We start from the raw sequence: 24,139 nt of genomic DNA on the forward strand, positions 1-24,139 counted from the left end.
AAGCAACCCCAAAACATCAGGGAACCTCCGTCATGTTTGACTGTAGGGACCGTGTTCTTTTCTTTGAGTGCCTCTTTTTTTTCTCCTGTAAACTTTATGTTGATGCCTTTGCTCAAAAAGCTCTACTTGTCTCATCTGAACAGAGAACATTCTTCCAAAACGTTTTAGGCTTTTTCAGGTAAGTTTTGGCAAACTCCAGCCTGGCTTTTTTATGTCTCGGGGTAAGAAGTGGGGTCTTCCTGGGTCTCCTACCATACAGTCCCTTTTCATTCAGACGCCGACGGATAGTACGGGTTGACACTGTTGTACCCTCGGACTGCAGGGCAGCTTGAACTTGTTTGGATGTTAGTCGAGGTTCTTTATCCAACATCCGCACAATCTTGAGTTGAAATCTCTTGTCAATTTTTCTTTTCCATCCACATCTAGGGAGGTTAGCCACAGTGCCATGGGCTTTAAACTTCTTTATGACACTGCGCACGGTAGACACAGGAACATTCAGGTCTTTGGAGATGGACTTGTAGCCTTGAGATTGCTCATGCTTCCTCACAATTTGGTTTCTCAAGTCCTCAGACAGTTCTTTGGTCTTCTTTCTTTTCTCCATGCTCAATGTGGTACACACAAGGACACAGGACAGAGGTTGAGTCAACTTTAATCCATGTCAACTGGCTGCAAGTGTGATTTAGTTATTGCCAACACCTGTTAGGTGCCACAGGTAAGTTACAGGTGCTGTTAATTACACAAATTAGAGAAGCATCACATGATTTTTCGAACAGTGCCAATACTTTTGTCCACCCTCTTTTTTATGTTTGGTGTGGAATTATATCCAATTTGGCTTTAGGACAATTCTTTTTGTGTTTTTTTATTTAAGACAAATTAAATGAAGATAATAATACCAAAGAATTTGTGTTTGCAATCATTTTCAGGAAGAAACTGAGTATTATCTGACAGAATTGCAGGGGTGTCAATACTTTTGGCCACAACTGTAGCTTACCTAGGATGTGTTCGTTTTTTCCAGCACTTCTCCCCCTCCTCCCCTTTTTTTCCTGCTTTCCCCTGGCCCCCCTCCCTCCCTAATCTCACATTGGCTGGTTTGCAACCATCACTGATTTATGACATATCAATATCAGTGTTAGTTAATTTCCCTTTTCCTTTTATAAACTATTCATATAAACTATTTATTATACGATCATTAACTTTTGGCACCTTTTAAGTAATTAAAATTCTTCGCACACCCTGATACTTTCTCCTTCTTAATTAGTTTCACTGGGCTTATCCCATAGATATATATTATATTTATGCGCATATACAGTATTTATTTCATCTTGAAAAATTATTCATTGTGTATCACTTCTCTTTTTATATCTTATTAATATTATTTATCAATTATATTTTATTGACTGCAAATTATACACACAATTATAATTGATATTTTTAAGATACTGTGATTTTTTGGATATCAGCACCTTATCAAATTGCCATTTTATTACCCCTGATATAAACCTCGGCACCTATTCATTATTCATTTATAATATTTTAGCATTTTACATTATATATTATTAATCACTTTATTCATCCCTGGATACTTTCACCTTATCTTATCAACTAAATATATCATTCCATTATTATTTGGGTAGCACGGTGGCTCAGTGGTTAGCCTTGCAGCGCTGGAGTCCTGGGTTCGAATCCCACCAAGGACAACATCTACAAGGAGTTTGTATGTTCTCCCCATGTTTGCGTTGGTTTCCTCCAGGTACTCCGGTTTCCTCCCACATTCCAAAGACATACTGATAGAGAATTTACATTGTGATCCCCATCGGAGACAGCGATGATAATGTGTGCAAACTGTAAAGTGCTGCGGAATATGTTAGCGCTATATAAAGATTATTAGTATTTATTATCACCAATATTATATACCCCTTAATTACTAATTATAATTATATTGTTTTTATCATTTTCCTTCCCTGCACCCCAATAATATTGCACGCCCCACTTTTCAGTTTTTGAATTTCCACAAAAATTTAAAATAACCAATAAATTTCATTCAACTTCACAATTGTGTCCCACTTGTTGCTGATTATTCACCAAAAATTTACATTTGGTATCTTTATGTTTGAAGCATGATATGTGGGAAAAGGTTGAAAAGTTCCAGGGAGCCGAAAACTTTTACGAGGCACTGTATATATGCGCAGATATATTCAGATGTAAGATAGTACTGGTACTTAATGAGACTGAAGTAGAAGGGTCCTTGCTGAGCTGAGTCCCAAATAATCAGAAACTCCTTCTTGAAGCTCTTAAGCCCCCGTCACACATAGCTTTGTGACGCAACAGCGATCTCACCAGCGAGATCGCTGTGTGTGACACTGACCAGCGACCGCCCCCCCTGCCGGTTATCGCTGATCGTCCTGGAATGGCCGGGACATTTTTTTGATCGCTGGTCTCCCGCTGGCCAGCACACATTGCTGCGTGTGACAGGTGGGAGACCAGCGATCAGCGCGCTGGTAACTAAGGTAAATGCAGGGTTTCTAAGCAGCGCGCGGTGCTTAGAAACCCGATGAGTACCTTAGTTACCAGCGAGCTGATGCAGGGAGCTGGTAACCAAGGTACACATCGGGTTTCTAAGTGACGCGCGCCGCTTAGAAACCTGATGTGTACCTTAGTTACCAGCTCCCTGCATCAGCGCACTGGTAACTAGCGTACACAGTGATGCTGCACGCTCGGCGTCGCTGGTGCTGATCGCTGGTGAAGCTGCCTGTTTGACAGCTCCCCAGCGATCATGTAGCGACGCACCAGCGATCCTGACAAGTTGATAGTGTTTTTGGAATCACTGGTGAGTCGCTATGTGTGACGGAGCCCTTAGAGAATGTCAGTCTCCCCAATGCAGAGCGTCCTTAAGAACTTAGAGATAAGGCCTCAAGTGCTCTTGCCCAAGATGCTGTGTATTTGGTTGTTGTCACTGAGTCAGTTCAAGTCAAGCTGACCAACGAGATCATATCTTACATCACAAATGTCCAACAATACAGTAAACTGTGATTAACCCTTACAAACAGAACATGATGCTAAACATGTAGCATGACTCAACAGGATACTAGTAATATAACATGATGCTAAACATGTAACATGACTCAATAAGATACTAGTAATGTGACATGATACTGAACATGTAACATGCCTCAACAGCATATTAGTAAGGTGACATGATACTAAACATGCAACATGCCTAAACAGGATACTACTAATGCAAAATTATACTAATCATGTAACGTGACTCAATAAGATATTAGTAACGTAACATCATACTAAACGTATCATGACTCAGTAAGATACTAGTGACATAACATGATTCTAAACATGTAATATGACTCAACAGGATACTAATAATGGAGAATAATACTAAACATGTAACATGATTCAATAAGATATTAGTAACGTGACATGATGCTAAACATGTTACATGACTCAGCAGGATATCAGTAATACCCATATCCATTTTAGGAGTACAAAAAGCCAGAAGACATGACAATATAAGAACTGCAAAAAATAATATAATCGTTAGGCCTGTTTCACACATCCGTTTTTCACAATCAGTCAAGATCCGCCGTTTTGTGAAAAAAACAGATCTGCCAATTTTCCTTGCGGATCCGTTTTTTTCTCTATTGACTTTCATTATCGGCGGATTTTGACTGATGACTGTCCGTTGGATCCGTATTTCTGCGGATCTGCCAAAATTTTGGCGTCTGCAGAGATCACCGAACGGACCATGCAACATTTTTTTGCAGTCCGGATCCGATATTCTCTGTTTTAACCCGCAATTCTATCTGGCTGCTGGATGAAAATCTCTCTCTCTCCCCTTACCCGCGATCTCCAGCCTGCCGCTCGATCTCATCGCGCGATCTCCAACCTGCCTCTCATCGCGCGATCTCCAGCCTGCCTCTCATCGCGCGATCTCCAGCCTGCCTCTCATCGAGCGATCTTCAGCCTGCCTCTCATCGTGCGATCTTCAGCCTGCCTCTCATCGCGCGATCTCCAACCCCATCCCGCGAGATGACCGGTATTAATTTTTTTTTTTTTTCCTACCGCGGTTCCTTTAAATTTTTAACATCGGCGGATCCGTACATCCGCCGATCCGCTGTCCCCCGTTTCTGTCAGTCCGCCTGCGGATCCGTTTTCCGCTATTTTGGCGGATTTAGACTTACAGAAAAGACTGAAGTGTGAAACAGGCCTTACTAACCCAAAAAATAAGAAAGAATATAAATGGAGCTGCCAGCTAAGTTAGGTATAATATCAACAAGGGTCAAAAAATAAATGCATAAATGTACGTATGCATGTATATGTATTCTATTCGCTCCTTTAGCAATCTGGCCAGCATGTTTTGGTACAACAGCTTCTTTACTCATCTATTGTGTAATGTTTGCTTTCAGCATTGTTCTTCATACATGTTTTCCTATCTCATATTATATGATGGCTGGAAAGGCTCCTCCATAATAGACAATATATATATATGTGAGGCTTGTACACATGTATGCATATCTTTTCTTACAGATTTTAGCTTTCTATTATAATGTAGGCAAACCCTTCAATCAGGGCACCTGGTAGGCTGCTTCACAATTCCATGCCAAACTAAACTGTAAAGCTCTGCGGTATATGTTGGTGCTATATAAATAAAGATTATTATTATTATTATTACTGGTTGGTAAATTTGTACCAATTGGCCATCATTTATTAACCTGTTTACACAGGCAGACAAAAGTAAATAATGTGCACTAAGCAAACTGTAATAGATCGCTCAGTACACATAGGCTCCCATAGTTCTCGCAGAGTGAGTCCTTTTTACATAGCATGATGCACCGCCGAGAACGATGATCTTTTCCGTTTATCTCGTTCATCAGATCATCAGCCTGTTTACGCTGAAAGATTGTCATTAAATGAATGCTTTTAAGAACACTCATTCAGCATTATTTATCAGTATAAATGCAGATGAAGCCAACACAATACTGTGAAACAATAATCCTGCTTAAGACGATGGAAAACCCAATAATGCCAAAGCTGGCCATGTATTTTACATGTCAGGGAGAAGTGTAAGCTAAGTATTTTTGTTATGTTATTACTGCTTTCTGTTCTACCAGTTACATACGTAAAAGGGTTTTTCACACCAGCAGTCACATGTCCCTACAACCCGAAAGGGATCTACACATACCTGTTTTGTTCATCCTATTCTCTCTTACAGACATGTGACAGCTGTAGTCAATCACCATCCATAGTGGACATATGGTAATTGGTTGCCAGCATAGATTGAAAGAAGGAGATCTGAGACTATCAGGTATCTAGGGCTCAGTTACAAAAGAAGTTTCTGCCTTTAGTAAGGTAACTATGCTTTATTTTTATTAGAGCCCACTGAATGCTTTAAAAAATCAGGGATGGTAAACCCATGTAATTAAAAAAGAAAACATTTTACAAGAGGTTGAAAGACTAAAGAATGATCAAGTCCATGAAGCAAGGGAAGCAGTAGTAACATAGCTTTAACTTTTTCACATTAATATGCAGTTACCCTCAAGCAATATGGAACCAATGAAGTTCCTTACACCTTTCTAACAGTGTTGTTCTCTCTATCGGTCCTCTTGAACCCTAGGTCACTAGATAAACCTTCGACCTGAACCCCATATAGAACTGGTACTGGGCAAATAGTATTCAATGCATTTTTGTGACTATTCCAAACTAGTTTAATATCTGTCAAACTGTCAGTTGACAGCACAATATTACTCCAACACATAACAGTTAAGTAAAATAATCTGGTTACATTTAAAAAAAAACAAACTGAAAAATGAATATCACTTCTGTAGCAAATATCTAAAAGCATACCATAGACCAAAAAGAAAGGAAATAAGCACTCACTTTTACTCCTGAATGGACTCTTGGTTAGGATATTGCATGTGAATTAATGATTGGCAGTTTTCAAAAATTATGTACAGCTCTGTCAGACACAAGCTCAGTTCTGCATCATGAAGTCGGCTTTTATAGTCAAAGCATTGTGACACACACCTTTAAATTATAGCAATATATGCTCTAGGTTACACCTTTCCCTGTCTCAGTCAATACTTTCTTGCATAGCTGCTTCTCACTACTTCAACTCATTAGCATATCTTCAATCGTGTATAAATATTTATGTATAGTATTTCTTCTCATGTGAATAGATCTCAGTGAATCTTTTCAAGTTATAAAAAAATACAAATGCAAAAAAATTACAAAAAAACACCCCACAAATCTGTAAAAGAGACACATTTGAACTAATATCCACATACAGGTCTCCTTTGTCTGGTGGTTCTTCACACAACCGCATTATTCAGCATGGAGTCTTCATTCATGTCTTCATCTTCCTGGCAGTCACCGGCCTCTTACATTCCTTTCTTTGGTCTTGATTAAATCTGTAATCTTCCTTTACCCTTTATTGCTTTCTCCTTTCATCCACTAGAGTACTTTTGGATGGAGATGATGTATGCCATCTGCTGTAACCAAAGATTATTATTGCTACCCTGGTAGTTGTGCCCATGACATATACAGCTTGGACTAGCCCACTGTGGGACAGGGAAATCCCCATGTGGGCTGACAGTGGGCTTCTGAACCGAGGAATAATGATTATGGTTGCACCACCTGCCACTACCTCCGCTAGTTTCAGATGGCCATCCAGTTGAAAATTACTATGGAGCAGAGAACAAGGAATTCCTGAGGAAGGAATCTGTACCGATACGTACGTCGGGGATCCGGTCTCCTGCCTCCACGTCTCAAACATGACGGGTAATCATTGATTTATTACTTTATAACTATTTATTGTGCTACCAAGCTTTTGAATAAAATCTATTATATCTTTTGAAAATTTGCATAGACTCAGGTCCTCCATGTTATACAATGTGTGTGAATGTGCCGTACAATCGATCTCTCTTTGTGGAGAATGCCAAGCTAGTGTAAGGAGACTTATAGGTCATGCAATGCTCCTATGAGACTTTAAATATGCAAATATGCAAATAACCTCAATAGAGAGGAAGAGAACCAGCCGCCTATTGGAGGTAGAAACTCTAAGAGTCAACATCCACCCTTTAGCAAGCCTTGGCACATAACTTAACTCCTTCACCCCCGAGCCTGTTGTCACCAAGCCAAATATTACAGTTCTGACCAGTGTCACATTATGAAGTAATAACTCTGGAATGCTTCAACGGATCCCACTAATTCTCATACTGTTTTATCATGACATATTGTACTTCATGATAGTGGTAAAATATATTTGATATGGGAAAAAATGAAAATTTGATAAAAATGTTGAAAATTTAGCAATTTTCAAACTTTAATTTTTATGCCCTTAAAAAGTGAAGTTTATAACATGGTCGTGAAAATAAAAAAAATCACATTTTTCACTCAAAAATGTTCCCAATTTTCAAATTTTAGAAGAGTGACAGGAGAAAATTTACCAGAAAATCTGCTGTACAATTTCTCCTGAATACACAGATACCCAATACAGTATGTGGGGGAAAACTACTAGGAAGGAGTGATGTTTTGGAACGCATGCTCTGATGGAATGATCTGCGGGTGTCATGTCAGGTTTGGAGAATCCCTGATGTGTTCATTGGAAAGCAATTACAAGTAACCCAATTTTGAAAACTAGACCCCTCCACAAATGTATCTTGATATGTGGTGAGCACCTTGAACTCACAGGTGCTTTACAGAATTTTGCAACGTTGAACTTTGAAAATAAAAAAATATATATTTTTCCCACAAAATGTTGCTTAAGACGTGAATATTATCATTTTCACAAGGATAGGAGAATGGACCCCAAAATTTGTTGTGCAATTTCCACTGAGTACGCTGATACCCCTTATGCACAAACTACTTTTGAGGTGTAGTGCAAAGCTCAGAAGGGAAGAAGCGCCACATTGAAATTCAGATTTTTCTGGACTAGTTTGAGGGTGCCCCTGAGGTTCTAGTACAGCAGAACCCTCCATAAGAGACCTCATTTTACAAACTACACCTCTCAACTAATTCATCTCTGGGTGCAGTGACCATATTGACACCACAGGAGGGTCACAGAATTCTTTACCATTGGGCAAAGAAGAAACATTTTGTTTTAGCAGCACATTTTATATTTTCACACTGGAAAGTGGGTAAAAGTGGCCTCAAAGTGTATCCCACAATTTCTACTGAATGTAGAAATACCCTATATGTGGCTTTACAGTACTGTTAGCTATATGGTGAGACTCGGGAGGCAAGGAGCGATATTTGCCTCCTGGAGCGCAAATTTTCCTAGAATTGTTTGCAGACTACATATTCAAAGCAATAAGAAAAATAAAGTCCAGGTCACCAATCAAGACGTCATGAGTATCGGAGCACGGAACCGCCGTGTCAAGGCATTGAACATTGCACAATAGAAGAGAATCCAGCTCAACGATAAAGAGAAAAAAATCCAATTCTTTATTCACTTAGGAATTTCAGGAATAGAGGATAAAAGTATCAGCATAGATAGCAACAAACAGATGCGTTAACAACGCGTTTCAGGTGTTGCAGCAGTCTAAGACTATGTGCACATGTTGCGGAATTCCCGAAGAGATTTCCGCGGGAATTCCTGAATTCCATTCCGCGGGAAATATGCGAGCAAATAGCATTTTAAATTCCGCCTATTTCCAGCAGAAAAACTAACGATTTGCAAGCATAATTAGCTTGCAGAATGCTAGCGTTTTTCCAAGCGATCTGTAGCATCGCTTGGCAAACTGATTGACAGGTTGGTCACACTCGTCAAACATGGTGTTAGGCTGGTTTCACATTTGCGTTTTTTTTCGCGGTAATTTAGCGCTAAATAGCGCATGCGTTTTTTTTTCCTATACTTTGCATGGGATGCGCTTATGTGCGCATACACATGCGTTTGTACGCGTTTTACCGCGCATGCGTTTTTTTGCGGTATGCGCTCGGGGGCACAAAATGCAACTTGTTGCATTTTTTGTGCGTCCGATTTGCCTCAAAAAAACGCATGCACGCGCAATGCGTTTTTTTACAGCAAGACACCCAATATAAGTCTATGGGTGCGCATATGTGCGCATTGGCATGCTTATGTATGCGTTTTTTTGCACATGCGTTTTTTTTTGTTAACCATGGAATTTAGGGGTTTGGGTTAGAGTTAGGGTTAGTTAAGGGGGTTTAGGGTTAGGGTCAGGGTTAGGGTTAGGGTTAGGGTCAGGGTTAGGGTTAGGGTTAAGGTTAGTTAGGGTTTGGGTTAGGGTTAAGTATGGTTTGGTTAAGGGTTAGGGTCAGGGTTAGGGTTAAGTATGGTTTGGTTAAGGGTTAGGGTCAGGGTTAGGGTTAGGGTTAGGGTCAGGGTTAGGGTTAGGGTTAAGTATGGTTTGGTTAAGGGTTAGGGTCAGGGTTAGGGTTAGGGTTAGGGTTAGGGTCAGGGTTAGGGTCAGGGTTAGGGTTAAGTATGGTTTGGTTAAGGGTTAGGGTCAGGGTTAGGGTTAGGGTTAAGGTTAGTTAGGGTTTGGGTTAGGGTTAAGTATGGTTTGGTTAAGGGTTAGGGTCAGGGTTAGGGTTAAGTATGGTTTGGTTAAGGGTTAGGGTTAGGGTTAGGGTTAGGGTCAGGGTTAGGGTTAGGGTTAGGGTCAGGGTTAGGGTTAGGGTTAAGGTTAGTTAGGGTTTGGGTTAGGGTTAAGTATGGTTTGGTTAAGGGTTAGGGTTAGGGTCAGGGTTAGGGTTAGGGTTAGGGTCAGGGTTAGGGTTAGTAAAGTCATGGTTTGGGTTAGTGTGAGGGGCCACCTAATGTTGGAAAAAAACGCAAACGCGGTAAAAACGCACTAAAAACGCATACAAACGCATAAAAACGCTGCGTTTTTTTCATGCATGCTCATAAAAATGCTTGAAAAAAACGCAGCAGTTGTATGCTTTTGTATGCGTTTTTCAATGCGTTTTTTTGCGGGAAAAACGCGCTGCAAAAAAAAGCAAGTGTGAAACAGGCCTTAGACAAGTGTGACCAACTTTTTACTATTGAGGCTGCCTATGCAGCATCAGTAGAAAAAAGATCTAATGTTAAAAATGATAAAAAAAATAAAAAATGGTGTCTTTCTCACCTTCCGATGTCCTAGACCGCGACGTCATCAAAAGTCATTGCCGCAATTCATCACTGGGAATGGGACCTGCCTGGAGCATCGCGGAGGCCTCTTGATGCTGCGAGGGACATCGGAAGGTGAGAATATGACAATTTTTTAATTTTAATTTTATTTTTTACAGGGATATGGTACCCAGAGCCTGGAGGAGAATCTCCTCTCCTCCACCCCCTGGGTACCATCCGCAAATGTTCTGCTTACTTTTCGCATGGTGGGCATAGCCACATGCGGAAAGTAAGCAGACCAATGCATTCCTATGTGTGCAGAATCGCAGCGATTCTGCAAAATTAATGAGCATGCTGTGTATTTTTCCGCAATGCGATTCTGCCGCGGAAAAATCAACAGCATTAGCACAGCATTATGGAATCCCATAGGATGCTTTTTTTGCATTTTCGGCGCAAGATCGCACGTTTTAAAACGCCGCGAAAACGCAAAAAATCGCTGCGTGTGAACACAGCCTTAGTCATGATAACAGACATTCTCTAACACAACATTTATATGCTGAAATCAGAAAAACACATCAGTAAGACACTTAATATAATTAATTACCACCAACAAGTGACAGGTGAAAACAGACACGGTTAATATCAAATAATGAATTAAGCATGACAAAAGGCAGAGAAAACAACTTTTAAACATGCGTATCAGATGCAAAAACCTTTTATATTCTCTTTATATCTTCATATTTTTTCTTGATTAGTATAGCAGCCATTATAAAATACCAAAAGAGCAAAAAAATAACATTTTTATAAGTGGCAAAATAGAAAATCACTATTGTGGGGAGTAAAAGCGCAGTACTGATGATATTCTGTAAGAGCGCAATCAGAAACATTCTTCTTTATAACTTGGGAGATCCCGTGAGACACAGTATTAATCCATTTAATATTAGTGAAGAAAACCAAATATGCTAAAGACAGATTTATCTGAAATAGAATAGATGACACATTAAAATTACATGGCACATACAGTGGGGCAAAAAAGTATTTAGTCAGTCAGCAATAGTGCAAGTTCCACCACTTAAAAAGATGAGAGGCGTCTGTAATTTACATCATAGGTAGACCTCAACTATGGGAGACAAACTGAGAAAAAAAAATCCAGAAAATCACATTGTCTGTTTTTTTTTTATTTTATTTGCATATTATGGTGGAAAATAAGTATTTGGTCAGAAACAAGCAATCAAGATTTCTGGCTCTCACAGACCTGTAACTTCTTCTTTAAGAGTCTCCTCTTTCCTCCACTCATTACCTGTAGTAATGGCACCTGTTTAAACTTGTTATCAGTATAAAAAGACACCTGTGCACACCCTCAAACAGTCTGACTCCAAACTCCACTATGGTGAAGACCAAAGAGCTGTCAAAGGACACCAGAAACAAAATTGTAGCCCTGCACCAGGCTGGGAAGACTGAATCTGCAATAGCCAACCAGCTTGGAGTGAAGAAATCAACTGTGGGAGCAATAATTAGAAAATGGAAGACATACAAGACCACTGATAATCTCCCTCGATCTGGTGCTCCACGCAAAATCCCACCCCGTGTGGTCAGAATGATCACAAGAACGGTGAACAAAAATCCCAGAACCACGCGGGGGGACCTAGTGAATGAACTGCAGAGAGCTGGGACCAATGTAACAAGGCCTACCATAAGTAACACACTACGCCACCATGGACTCAGATCCTGCAGTGCCAGACGTGTCCCACTGCTTAAGCCTGTACATGTCCGGGCCCGTCTGAAGTTTGCTAGAGAGCATTTGGATGATCCAGAGGAGTTTTGGGAGAATGTCCTATGGTCTGATGAAACCAAACTGGAACTGTTTGGTAGAAACACAACTTGTCGTGTTTGGAGGAAAAAGAATACTGAGTTGCATCCATCAAACACCATACCTACTGTAAAGCATGGTGGTGGAAACATCATGCTTTGGGGCTGTTTCTCTGCAAAGGGGCCAGGACGACTGATCCGGGTACATGAAGGAATGAATGGGGCCATGTATCGTGAGATTTTGAGTGCAAACCTCCTTCCATCAGCAAGGGCATTGAAGATGAAACGTGGCTGGGTCTTTCAACATGACAATGATCCAAAGCACACAGCCAGGGCAACGAAGGAGTGGCTTTGTAAGAAGCATTTAAAGGTCCTGGAGTGGCCTAGCCAGTCTCCAGATCTTAACCCTATAGAAAACCTTTGGAGGGAGTTGAAAGTCCGTGTTGCCAAGCGAAAAGCCAAAAACATCACTGCTCTAGAGGAGATCTGCATGGAGGAATGGGCCAACATACCAACAACAGTGTGTGGCAACCTTGTGAAGACTTACAGAAAACGTTTGACCTCTGTCATTGCCAACAAAGGATATATCACAAAGTATTGAGATGAAATTTTGTTTCTGACCAAATACTTATTTTCCACCATAATATGCAAATAAAATGAAAAAAAAACAGACAATGTGATTTTCTGGATTTTTTTTTCTCAGTTTGTCTCCCATAGTTGAGGTCTACCTATGATGTAAATTACAGACGCCTCTCATCTTTTTAAGTGGTGGAACTTGCACTATTGCTGACTGACTAAATACTTTTTTTCCCCACTGTATCTCCCATCGATTATACAACCCTTAGCCACGCCACAATATATATATATATTTAAGAAAGATAATCATAGTAAAGTGCCGGTGCCTAAATATTGCATTATACCTTTGCTAAATGCATCATGTCTCTCAATTGGAGCTACTACTGCAGTTTGGAGTATCTCGGTGGAGAAAAAACCCACACTGTTCCAAGGTAATTTCCCATATAAATTTTAAACAAGCTCAAAGATGCATAAAAACAAAGGATAAAGTGGTCATTCTAGGCTCTTACCCATTTTTCCCACCTAGATAGGTTAGTCACCAGTCCAAATGCGTGTTTCGCTTGGGCTTCCTCAAGGGTCTGGTGAGGAAGTGGTGTAGAAGAGATCTTCCAAGAGAGGGCGGTGGGACTGTGGAAGGATCGAGGGGTGGAGGGGGAGCTGAAATGGAGGCGGAGCTGGGGTGGAATCAAGGGGGCCTGAAAAGTTTGCCAGTATGGGGCCCTGAAATTTCTAGAGGCAGCCCTGTATGTATACTCATGCTTGAAGCCCATTAACACTATGGAAACGCAAAATATGACTGCCCTGCATGCTCTCAGTCAAGTGTCCTCTTAATATTGTCACATGTGCATGCACTCCAGCTTGGAATGCATAAACTCGGCAGAAATTCCTTGAACTACTGCTTCCTCTTACTTCATGCAGTCTCAGGCTGGAACGCTTATCATGTGTTCCTGCTTGGGACACATCATATATCATCCCTCTGCACCTACTTACTGGGACCCCACTCCACCGCAGGCATTCCCCACCGGTAAGCTACCATAAAAGTGGACTATAAGACACACCACCACTTTATTAAAAAAAAATCCTATTTTCCTCCCCAAAATTTGAGTTGTGTCTTATAGTTCGAAAAATACGGTAATTTCTACAGGTGGATTAAAAACATGCAAGGATAAATTGCGGATGTCCATATGAAATGGAGCAACAGGCTCGGAGCATGGAATGTAATGAACATTGATAATGCAGCTTCTGGGTGCGGATAATATAAAATGTAATCTAAAGCCTTTATCAATTATTTTAAGTTAAAATAACAAAGTTGCACATATCAATAGGAATTTCACAAAGAAGACTGAAGAAATATGTTAATTCCACCCCCATGTGAGTCAATTTAATATATTACTGCTGTAATGACATGTACATTTTACCTGCATTTGGTGTTAGATGAAATACCAAAGAAGAAATAAGATTTCCCCAAACACGGCAAGTTTGGCAAATTAAAAAGAATATCCCAAAATACTGGTTTACAACATCTTTGGATAATTTTCCACAGGTTTCTGCATATTTGCTTCCAGTTATTGTTATATAAGTACTTTTGCCTGCCCACAGGGGTCCACCTCCTAGGCCAACAAGTATAGCGGAAATAATAAGTGTAGGCCTAAAAGAGAACATATACACTTTCAAATTAGTTGTTTAGCGTCATATTATCATCTTTCTTATCACCCTTCTGAAATGTTCATGACAAAATTATCACTGTATGAAGAATCAACTAGTAAGATGTTCTACTAGGAAATAAGAAGAACCTACAGTGCTGTGCAAATTAATTGGGACAAAGCATTTTTTTAAGTAAAATCGTAAGTTGGTTACCAATCAGTTAGTCAAACCAGTTTAACTGCTTTGAACAGGTGTGAGTGCCTGTTCAAAGCAGTTAAATCTGGTTTGAATCACTGACTGGTAACCAACTTACGATTTTACTTAAAAAAATGCTTTGTCCCAATTAATTTGCACAGCACTGTATACTGGACCTATGTGAACACATGTTTATGCCATATGTCGTAATACTCAGGCCAGGTGTTTCACTGTGTACTTAGCTGTGATGTGTAGGACAACATAGCATAGGGTGTCTTGTCTCTCAGGCAGTGCAAGTTCAAAAGGCAGCAAGTGTGGCTAATTACCTGAGTGGTCAGCGGCTGTGGAGTGGTGAGTGGGGGATGTTTTGACTAAATAGGTCACTCTTTGAGCTGTCCTGGTATAGAGTTGGGTTTGACCTACTAAAGTGAATTGTTAAGGCTGATTCCAGTCAAGGGCATGTGTATCAGATGCAAAGAAGGCTAAATAGATTGCTGCTATCTATTGCCCTGTATTAAAGGGAATCTGTCACCCTATTTTTCTAGTATCAGCTGCCGGCACCACCATCAGGGGCTTATCTACAGCATTCTGTAATGCTGTAGATAAGCCCCCAATGTAACCTGAAAGATAAGATAAATGAGTTATACCGGGTGAGTCATAAAGGACGGATGTATTTGAAGTGGCTATAACTCACCACCAGGTGGAGGTAGAGATGTGCGGGAGGCGGGGTTATGTTTGTGAGGTGAAAGCATTGTTTTTATTTTAGTTTCAGTTTAAGCTATGGTGCCGTGGACGATAGAACATCGCGTTTTTGCGTACGACAGTTTTGTCAAGAATAATGAGTGTATCACAGCCGTTCAGCGTGAGTTTCGGCGTCATTTCAATATTCACAGAAATCAAGCTGTTCCCGCTCATAACACTATCCTACGTTGGGTTGAAGCACTCCGTACACGAGGTACACTAATGAACAAACGACCACCGGGGGCTCCACGAACGGCACGTACCGCTGCACAGCCCTAAGGTAACGGTGTGGTGCGCTATGGGCAAATATGGCGTGATCGGTCCGTACTTTTTCGAAGGCGATAATGGCAATACTGTTACCGTGAACTCACAACGTTATATCGCCATGATAAATAACTTCTTTGTTCCTGAGTTACGACGGCAACATATCCCCATCTCTAGTGTGTGGTTTCAACAAGATGGGGCAACGGCCCACACAGCCGGAGCAACAATGAACGTTCTTCGCCCTCTCTTCCCTGGTCGCATCATTTCCAGGTTTGGCGATATTAATTGGCCTCCTAGGTCCCCAGACCTGTCCATGTGCGATTATTACTTATGGGGTCACCTCAAATCACGTGTATACAAGCTTAAGCCTCGATCATTACAAGAACTGAAGGAAGCTATTCGAGTGGAAGTTGCCCAAATCGACAGAGTTGTGTTGGAACGTGTTGATGCCAACTTCCAAGAACGCCTTTGGAAATGCATCACTGATAATGGCCACCACATGGCAGATGTTGTTTTCCACACTTGAATTTGTCAAATGCTATTAGTATACGTAACCAAATCTGTGAATACATTTATATTTAATAAATATTTAACGATTTTATGATTAGTTTAAAAACGTCCGTCCTTTATGACTCACCCGGTATTATACTCACCTGGAGGGGGTTTAAACAGGTGCCATTACTACAGGTAATGAGTGGAGGAAAGAGGAGACTCTTAAAGAAGTTACAGGTCTGTGAGAGCCAGAAATCTTGATTGCTTGTTTCTGACCAAATACTTATTTTCCACCATAATATGCAAATAAAATGAAAAAAAAACAGACTATGTGATTTTCTGGATTTTTTTTTCTCAGTTTGTCTCCCATAGTTGAGGTCTACCTATGATGTAAATTACAGACGCCTCTCATCTTTTTAAGTGGTGGAACTTGCACTATTGCTGACTGACTAAATACTTTTTTGCCCCACTGTAACCTGAAAGCATGAATGCATACAGAAAAAGTTATCAAGCAAAAGCATGAATTGGATGCGGCAAAAGCGCGTTATTACTTAAAGGCAGAGCTTGGCAAGTGCAGCTGAGTGAAAGAGTGTGCCATGCTGAAAAAAGTTCCTACATGCAGATAATTAATCGCATCTCATAATTGAAAACTAACTAGGAGCAGGGGAAAAAACTTTTCATGGCTTTAATTTATTTCTTTCTAATTGTACACCTATTAAGGCAGAACAAGGAAACCTAGAGATCACAAGAGAAAATAATAATTATAAGAAGACAGTGTTTAATAGAACAACATTATGTCCCTTCTTTTATTCAGGCCAAAAGGCTCTCTGGTGTTTAGTTTAAAAATCCACCAGGCTTCTCTGTTTCTTAATGTGAGCTCAGTGTCACCGCCTCTGATGGGTGTCTGTATTTTCTCGATCGCATATACTAGAAGTGTTTTTAAATTTCCCTCATGACACTCAGTAAAATGCTTAGAGACCTGGGATATATTTCTGTTTTTGTTGATATTTTCCATATCATAAATGTGTTCCCTAATCCTTGTTTTAAGCATACGTTTCGTGCTTCCTACATACTTTAGTTGACAAAGGGTGCATTCCATGATGTAAACTACGTTTTTACTGTTGCAATTTATAAACGTCTTGATAGTAAAATTATTGCTTTCATTATAATTACTAAAACTAAAACTTTTTTTAGTGCGTCTGCACATTTTGCATGATTTAATTCCACACTTATGAAAGCCTTTAGTACTGAGCCAATTTGTGGATTGAGTAGGGGACGTATTTAGGAAACTGGGTGAAAGACTCTGTCCTTTGGATGGCCCTCTTCTGGACACCATCCTCAAACCCTTTCTTAGAATATTATTTATATCTGGATCCTCTTTTAATATACACAAATTATTTTGTATAATCCTTTTAATAGTGGCAAACTGATTGCTATATTGGAAAACCAACGTGACAGGATTATTGGTATTATTTTGTATTTTGTGTTTGGGTTTAAAGCGCGGTTTCTGAGATACAATTTTCTCAGCCCTATTTAAATGCCAATGGCTATAACCCCTCTGAGCTAAACTCTGTTTGATATTCGAAATTTCTTTTTCATAGTCTGATCTTGTACTACAATTGCGTTTTGCTCACGACATTTCTCCAATTGGTATATTTTTTATTGTATGTTTGGGATGATGGCTATTGGCATGAAGTATGGTATTTCCTGCTGTATCTTTTCTAAATGTACATGTCAAAGCGGGTTTCCCCATAATTCCCTGCAAACTCAAGTCAAGAAAATCAATACATGAATTTTGATGTTTGATCACAAACTTCAAATTTAAAGGGTTGCAATTTAAATAAAATTGCAACTCCTGTACCGCAGATACATCTGAATTCCATATAATTATGATGTCATCTATGTATCTGCCATACCAGCAGATACAGTCCTTAAATGGATTGTCTACTGTGTAAATATACAGTTCCGCCCACCAACTCATCACTAAAGTAGCAAGTGATGGGGAATACTTAGCTTCCATGGAAACGCCACCAATTTGCATATAATATTGCTGGTTAAAGCAAAAACAATTATTTGAAATTAGCAAATTGGTAACTTCCATTATAAATGTTTGTGAATCAAGGGAAAAGTCACTGTACTTACGCAAATGAAATTCTAGGGAATGCAATGCCACTTGGTGGGGAATTGATGTTTATAAGGAGACAACATCGGTTGTAATCCAAGAAAAACTGTCATTCCATATAAATTCCTCCATTGCACATAACACATCTGTCACGATCCATTTTTGGATCTGTGTCAGAGTCTGGACTCTCTTATATAAACCTTTTTCCTTTCTGGCCCTCGGGGGTTAATATGAGTTTTTTTCCCCCGGTGACCGCTGGTGTTAATGCAACTGTAGTTGGTCGGCTGCTGGGTTCCCTCCCCCGGTGGCCGCTGGTGTTACTACATGTTTAGTTAGTCAGCAGGTGGTGACTACTCCCACTTCCCTTTATAAGGCTAAGGGGGTGCCCTGACTTTCCTTAACTTGGGGGTACACTTGGTGGTAGTGAGGCCCAAGTCCCCGACCTGTCCCTATTTAGTCAAAAAGAAGAAAAAATCCTCCAAAAAATTCTGAAACAAACCAGACAGGCCTAAATGCATCTGGACTGATACAGGGTGCAGCAGACCCAAGTAAAATGGCAGCTGCACAGGTGCATAAATACCAAATGAACCAGCCAGCCTACAATCAGGGATTGGCCGTGTGGTACACCAGTGCAGAGAAAATAATCCGCATGTGTCAGTGTTCACACAGGGAATGCAGGGCTTCTGGTTCACAACCTCTTAGTAACACCATATAGGCGGGCTGCCCAGTGCCAACTAGAATGCATCCTGTGTGAACAGAGGCCACAAGTTTGCAGAACCATTTGGGCCCAACTGCACCCTGAAAGAAATATAAAAAGTGCACAAAAAACATATCAATATATGTAATGTATTAGTTGATATTAAGGCCTTAATACGGAAGCTGGCAAACTAACGTCAAAGTTCCTTACACTTGCCAGTTCTACTCTAACATGAAAACCTCAAAAAGAGGAAAAAATCCTCCAAAAAATTCTGAAACAAACCAGACAGGCCTAAATGCATCTGCACTGATACAGGATGCAGCGGACCCAAGTAAAATAGCAGCTGCACAGTTTCATAAATACCAAATGAAACAGCCAGCCTACAATCAGGGATTGGCCGTGTGGTACACCAGTGCAGAGAAAATAATCCGCATGTGTCAGTGTTCACACAGGGAATGCAGGGCTTCTGGTTCACAACCTCTTAGTAACACCATATAGGCGGGCTGCCCAGTGCCAACTAGAATGCATCCCGTGTGAACAGAGGCCACAAGTTTGCAGAACCATTTGCATCCTACACTTCAGGCCATGAGTCTGGACAAAGTGAGCATCCACCAGATTGACTCCCGCTCCACTGTCCACAAACATCGGTATGCCCTCAGGTACCCCACCAACCAACACTTCTGCTGACAAAGTACACTAGGAGGGCAAAATGGAGGAAATGTTCACTCCCTGGTCGCCTCCCTCCACACGACCAGGGGGACGCGGCTTCTTAGGTGGTACGGAAGTTTTGTCGTGACCCGAGCAGACCCTGATAAAATGAGCAGTCTGCCAACAGCTAAAACATGCCCCCAAACCATGACAAACCGCAGGCAGCACCATTGGGGAACCAACTCCTCCCACCTGCCTGGGCTTGTCCAACTGCACCAATGAGTCCTCCTCTCTAGCAAGGACTACAGGGGGCATATTTGCCAAAGCCGCAAAAAACTCATCCACCGACTGTAGAGATGGAGAATCGGCCAGCAGGGAGAAGGCCCAGGATTGGGGATCACCTTTAAGGAGGGATATAATGAATCCCACCGCTGTTGCTCACTCCCTAATGAACGAGGGCGAAGCCGGAAGTGTAGCTTGCAGGCCTCCTGAAAAACCAAAAAATTATCTCTCCCTCCAGAAAACCTGTCTGGGAGAGATAACTTGGGTTCTGGTTGGGCCTGCACCTGAGCTGAGGCCCTGAACTCCACCAACTGCTGCAGCTGCTGCTCCACTACACCTCGCAGCACCCCACGCTCCTCAGTGAGGGTCTGCAGCAATTGGAGACAGGTCTGCATTAGGACCATGGCTCACCAGAAAAAAATGGGCAGTTGGTAATAATGTCATGGGGCAGTTGCGGGGAAACAGGAGACCTGGAACCAGGGCCCCTGAACTGCTCCTCAGGCTAAAGGGGTGCCCTGACTCTCCTTAACTTAGGGGTACACTTAATGGTAGTGAGGCCCAAGTATCCAATCTGTGCCTATCTCCTGTTTAGCCCTGAGCTAAACCCCCAACCCCCTCCCCAGGAGGTGAGACAGGGAATAAAGTGAACTGCACCGCAAACCAAAGGAAAGATAAAACAGACACCACGAGGTTAAAGCAACCAAAAACCAAAACTTAGCTTTATCTGCTGCCAAAACTCCAAGCAGCAGAGTAAGTCACCCGATCAGCATCCAGCAGCAACACCACTGCTCCAGATAAGTTGAACCCCCTCAGCACCAGGTAGGTCCAGTCCTCACCAAGGTTGCTTAGCAAATGACAAGTATTACCAACAGTGATCTGCAGCACCAGGTGGCCTTATAAAGGGACCCTTAGGCTGAGTTCACACGTGGCGTTTTTTTCGCGTTTCCGCGGCAGTTTTAACCGCGCGATTTTGCCGCGAAAACGCGAAAAATAAGCATCCCATGCATTCCTATGGGATTCCGCAATGCTGTGCTAATGCTGCGGTTTTTACCGCGGCGGAATCGCTTCGCGGTAAAAAACGCAGCATGCTCATTAATTTGCGGAATCGCGGCGATCCCGCACCCATAGGAATGCATTGTTCCGCTTATTTCCCGCATGTGGCTGTGCACACCATGCGGAAAGTAAGCAGAACAATTGCGGATGGTACCCACGGTCCGGAGGAGAGGAGACTGTCCTCCGGGCTTTGGGTACCATATCCCTGTAAAAAATAGAATTTAAAATAAAAAATATTGTTATTCTCACCCTCCGACGTCCCGCGCAGCCTTCCCGCTTCTCTTCACGCTCCCGTTCCCAGTAGTCCTTTGCGAAAATGCCCGCGATGGCGTCCGATCTTGCGGGATCGCGAAGTCTCGCGGTAATTCACGCGACGTCATCGCGAATTACCGCGAGACGTCGCGTTCCCGCGAGAACTGACGTAATCGCGGGCATTTTCGCAAAGGACTACTGGGAACGCCTGCGCGGGACGTCGGAAGGTAAGAATAACACTATTTTTTATTTTTTTTTTACATTCTATCTTTTACTACTGATGCCGCATAGGCAGCCTCAGTAGTAAAAAGTTGGTCACACTCGTCAAACACTATGTTTGACGAGTGTGACCAACCTGTCAATCAGTTCTCCAAGCGATGCTACAGATCGCTTGGAAAACGCTAGCATTTTGCAAGCTAAATACGCTTGCAAAATGCTAGTTTTTCCGCGGGAAAATCGCGGGAGTTTAAAATGCGATTTTCCCGCGGACTGGAATTCCGGAATTCTCGCGGTAATTTCCGCGAGAGTTCCGGTACGTGTGCACTTATCCTAAGTCATGATAACAGACATTCTCTAACACAAAACTTATATACTGAAGGTACTGAGGACTAAGGATTAAAAAAATTCTTAGCACGGTATACTACGATTCATTTGTCCAGGAGTGGAACACCATACTATCAGATTGTTCTTTAAAATGAATCTCCTTAATAATAAGAAATGAAGAATTAGTATTACAAGAAATACAGAAAAAGATTGATACTATAAAAACGGAGGCACAACCAAAATTTACAAAAGAGCATTTTGATGAATTTTGTAAGAAAAGTAATGAAAAAATCACAAAAGTGGAAGAAACAATTATGGAGACTACGAAGCGCAAGTTGGAAGGTGACTTGTATGATTACTCTGTGGAGCAGGTTTATGAATGGGGCAGGTGGCAGAATGCCAGCAAATCCCCCAAATCAATATTAAGACACTCCAAACACAAGTTTGGTGCAAATCAAGTGCAAAGACAAGTCACGTTTAGTTCATCTGATCCAGAGACTTTTAATGGGGCAACATCAGACTCAGATATGGAAGCAACGAAAAAACTCAAAACTCTTATTTCAAGAAAACCAAACATTTTCCTTCACACAAAAGAAAAACCGCAGAAGGAAGGGAAAGAAACACCTATCAAGCCAAAAACAAGAAGAGATATCATCTCAGAAACCCTCATTAGGTGCCTTTGATGTTATCAATCTATCTTCAGCGGTTCTGACTAAAGATCAGTGTGAATTGCTGTCTTATGGCTTATCTTTTGTTCCTAGCTGTGACTTCAATCAATCTTTTCTCAACTGTTTGCGATATTAACAAATTTGTCAGGAATGTAAAGGCCCCTTTATATTTAGCGATGCACCAGCGATCCCGACCACAGGCAGATCTCACTAACGATGCAGCAACGCAGCAGCGGTCGTTACTTACCTGTCAGACGCAGCGATCATGATGTCCTCCGCCCGCGTCTACGCGTCGTTTTTTGGCGCCAGCAGGAAGCAGCCGACGAGAAATGGACCTGCAAGATCTCGCGCAATCACCAATATCCAGCGGGGGAGCCAGTCGGAGGTAAGTATCACATGTAGCGATATCGCTAGCAATATCGCTGCTGCGTCACAAAATCGGTGTCGCTTTAGCGATATTGCTAGCGATATCGCTATGTGTAAAGCCCCCTTTACTCTTAAATTACATTTCCAGGATACTCCTGAGGAAACTAATGTTCATAATGATGTTCCTGTAAATGTTTTAAAAAAATCCCGTTTTTATGAACAGTTGTCAGTTTTGTGTTTGCAAGAATTACAAGACACAAATATGGATGGTGATGTTCCCTCTTCCAAAATCAACATGCATGTTCCCAACCCGAATTATTACCCAGTACAAGCAAGAAGACCAGTTATGGACAAGTTACAAAATGCTGTGGAAGGTGAGCTGAGAATTTTATCAGACAGTTTACATGATAAGAGTTTATTCCACAGCAATTTGAAACCTACTCTTAAATTAGCATTGCAGCAATTAAAAAATAATGACTCTTTAGTCATAAAAAATTCAGATAAGGGTGGTTCAATTGTTGTGATGAATAAAACAGATTATGTGGGTTGGGTTGAGAACATGCTACCTTATCAAACAATCTATAGAATCCTGCAGACTAAAGCCCCTGTTACACATAGCGATATCGCTAGCAATATCGCTTAAAGTCACCGATTTTGTGACGTTATAGCGATACTTACCTCCGACCGGCTCCCCCGCTGCTCATCGCTGGTCGCACGAGAAGGTCCTGGATCATTTCTCGTCGTCAGCTTCCAGCGGCGCTTCCTGCTGTGACGACGAGCGACGCGTGGACGCGGGCGGGAGGACATCAGGATCGCTGCGTCTGACAGGTAAGTAGCGACCCCCGACCCCTGCGATGTCACTGGTGAGATCTGCCTGTGTGGCAGCTCACTAGCGACCACTTAGCAATGCACCAGCGATCCATATCTTTGTCGGGATCGCTGGTGCATCGCTATGTGTAACGGTACCCTAATCCTTTGAATAAAATCAAGGATTGTGTTTCCAGAGTTATTGATGAGGGTTTTATTCTGGGTTTCTTTAGTGTCAAAGAAAGAGATTATCTCAAAGTGTCTAATCCAGTCACTCCCATACTTTATGCATTACCCAAAACACATAAAAAACGCATCCACCGCCCATGAGACCCATAGTCTCTGGAATTGGATTTGTAGGGGAGAAAATGGGAGAATGGCTGGATTTTTTACTTCAACCCCTTGTTCAAAGAGTCCCAGGTTACATCAAAGATAGCACAGATGTCTTATGTGCAATGGAGCAATTTATATGGAAGGACAGTTTTTCCTGGATTACAACCGATGTTGTCTCCTTATATACTTCAATTCCCCATCAAGTGGCATACATGCCCAAGATCAGACTATGAAAAGAAATTTCGAATATCAAACAGAGTTTAGCTCAGAGGGGTTATAGCCATTGGCATTTAAATAGGGCTGAGAAAATTGTATCTCAGAAACCGCACTTTAAACCCAAACACAAAATACAAAATAATACCAATAATCCTGTCACGTTGGTTTTCCAATATAGCAATCAGTTTGCCACTATTAAAAGGATTATACAAAATAATTTGTGTATATTAAAAGAGGATCCAGATATAAATAATATTCTAAGAAAGGGTTTGAGGATGGTGTCCAGACGAGGGCCATCCAAAGGACAGAGTCTTTCACCCAGTTTCCTAAATACGTCCCCTACTCAATCCACA

The 24,139-nt window shown here is 41.4% G+C and overlaps 1 protein-coding gene across 1 annotated transcript in view; it reads right to left on the reverse strand.

Moving 5' to 3' along the window:
* Nucleotides 1-6,044, reverse strand: part of LOC141072933 (protein unc-93 homolog A-like) — a 91,022-nt gene extending 84,978 nt beyond the window's left edge. Inside the window, exon 1 of the mRNA XM_073560205.1 lies at nucleotides 5,890-6,044. The gene's annotated coding sequence lies outside the window, so the exon portion shown is untranslated. The remainder of the gene's footprint in view (nucleotides 1-5,889) is intronic.
* Between the last annotated feature and the right edge of the window lie 18,095 nt (nucleotides 6,045-24,139).

This window comes from Dendrobates tinctorius, unplaced genomic scaffold (genome assembly GCF_039654945.1).
Source record: "Dendrobates tinctorius isolate UK_male_01 unplaced genomic scaffold, ASM3965494v1 ptg000293l, whole genome shotgun sequence".
Lineage (NCBI taxonomy): Eukaryota > Metazoa > Chordata > Amphibia > Anura > Dendrobatidae > Dendrobates > Dendrobates tinctorius.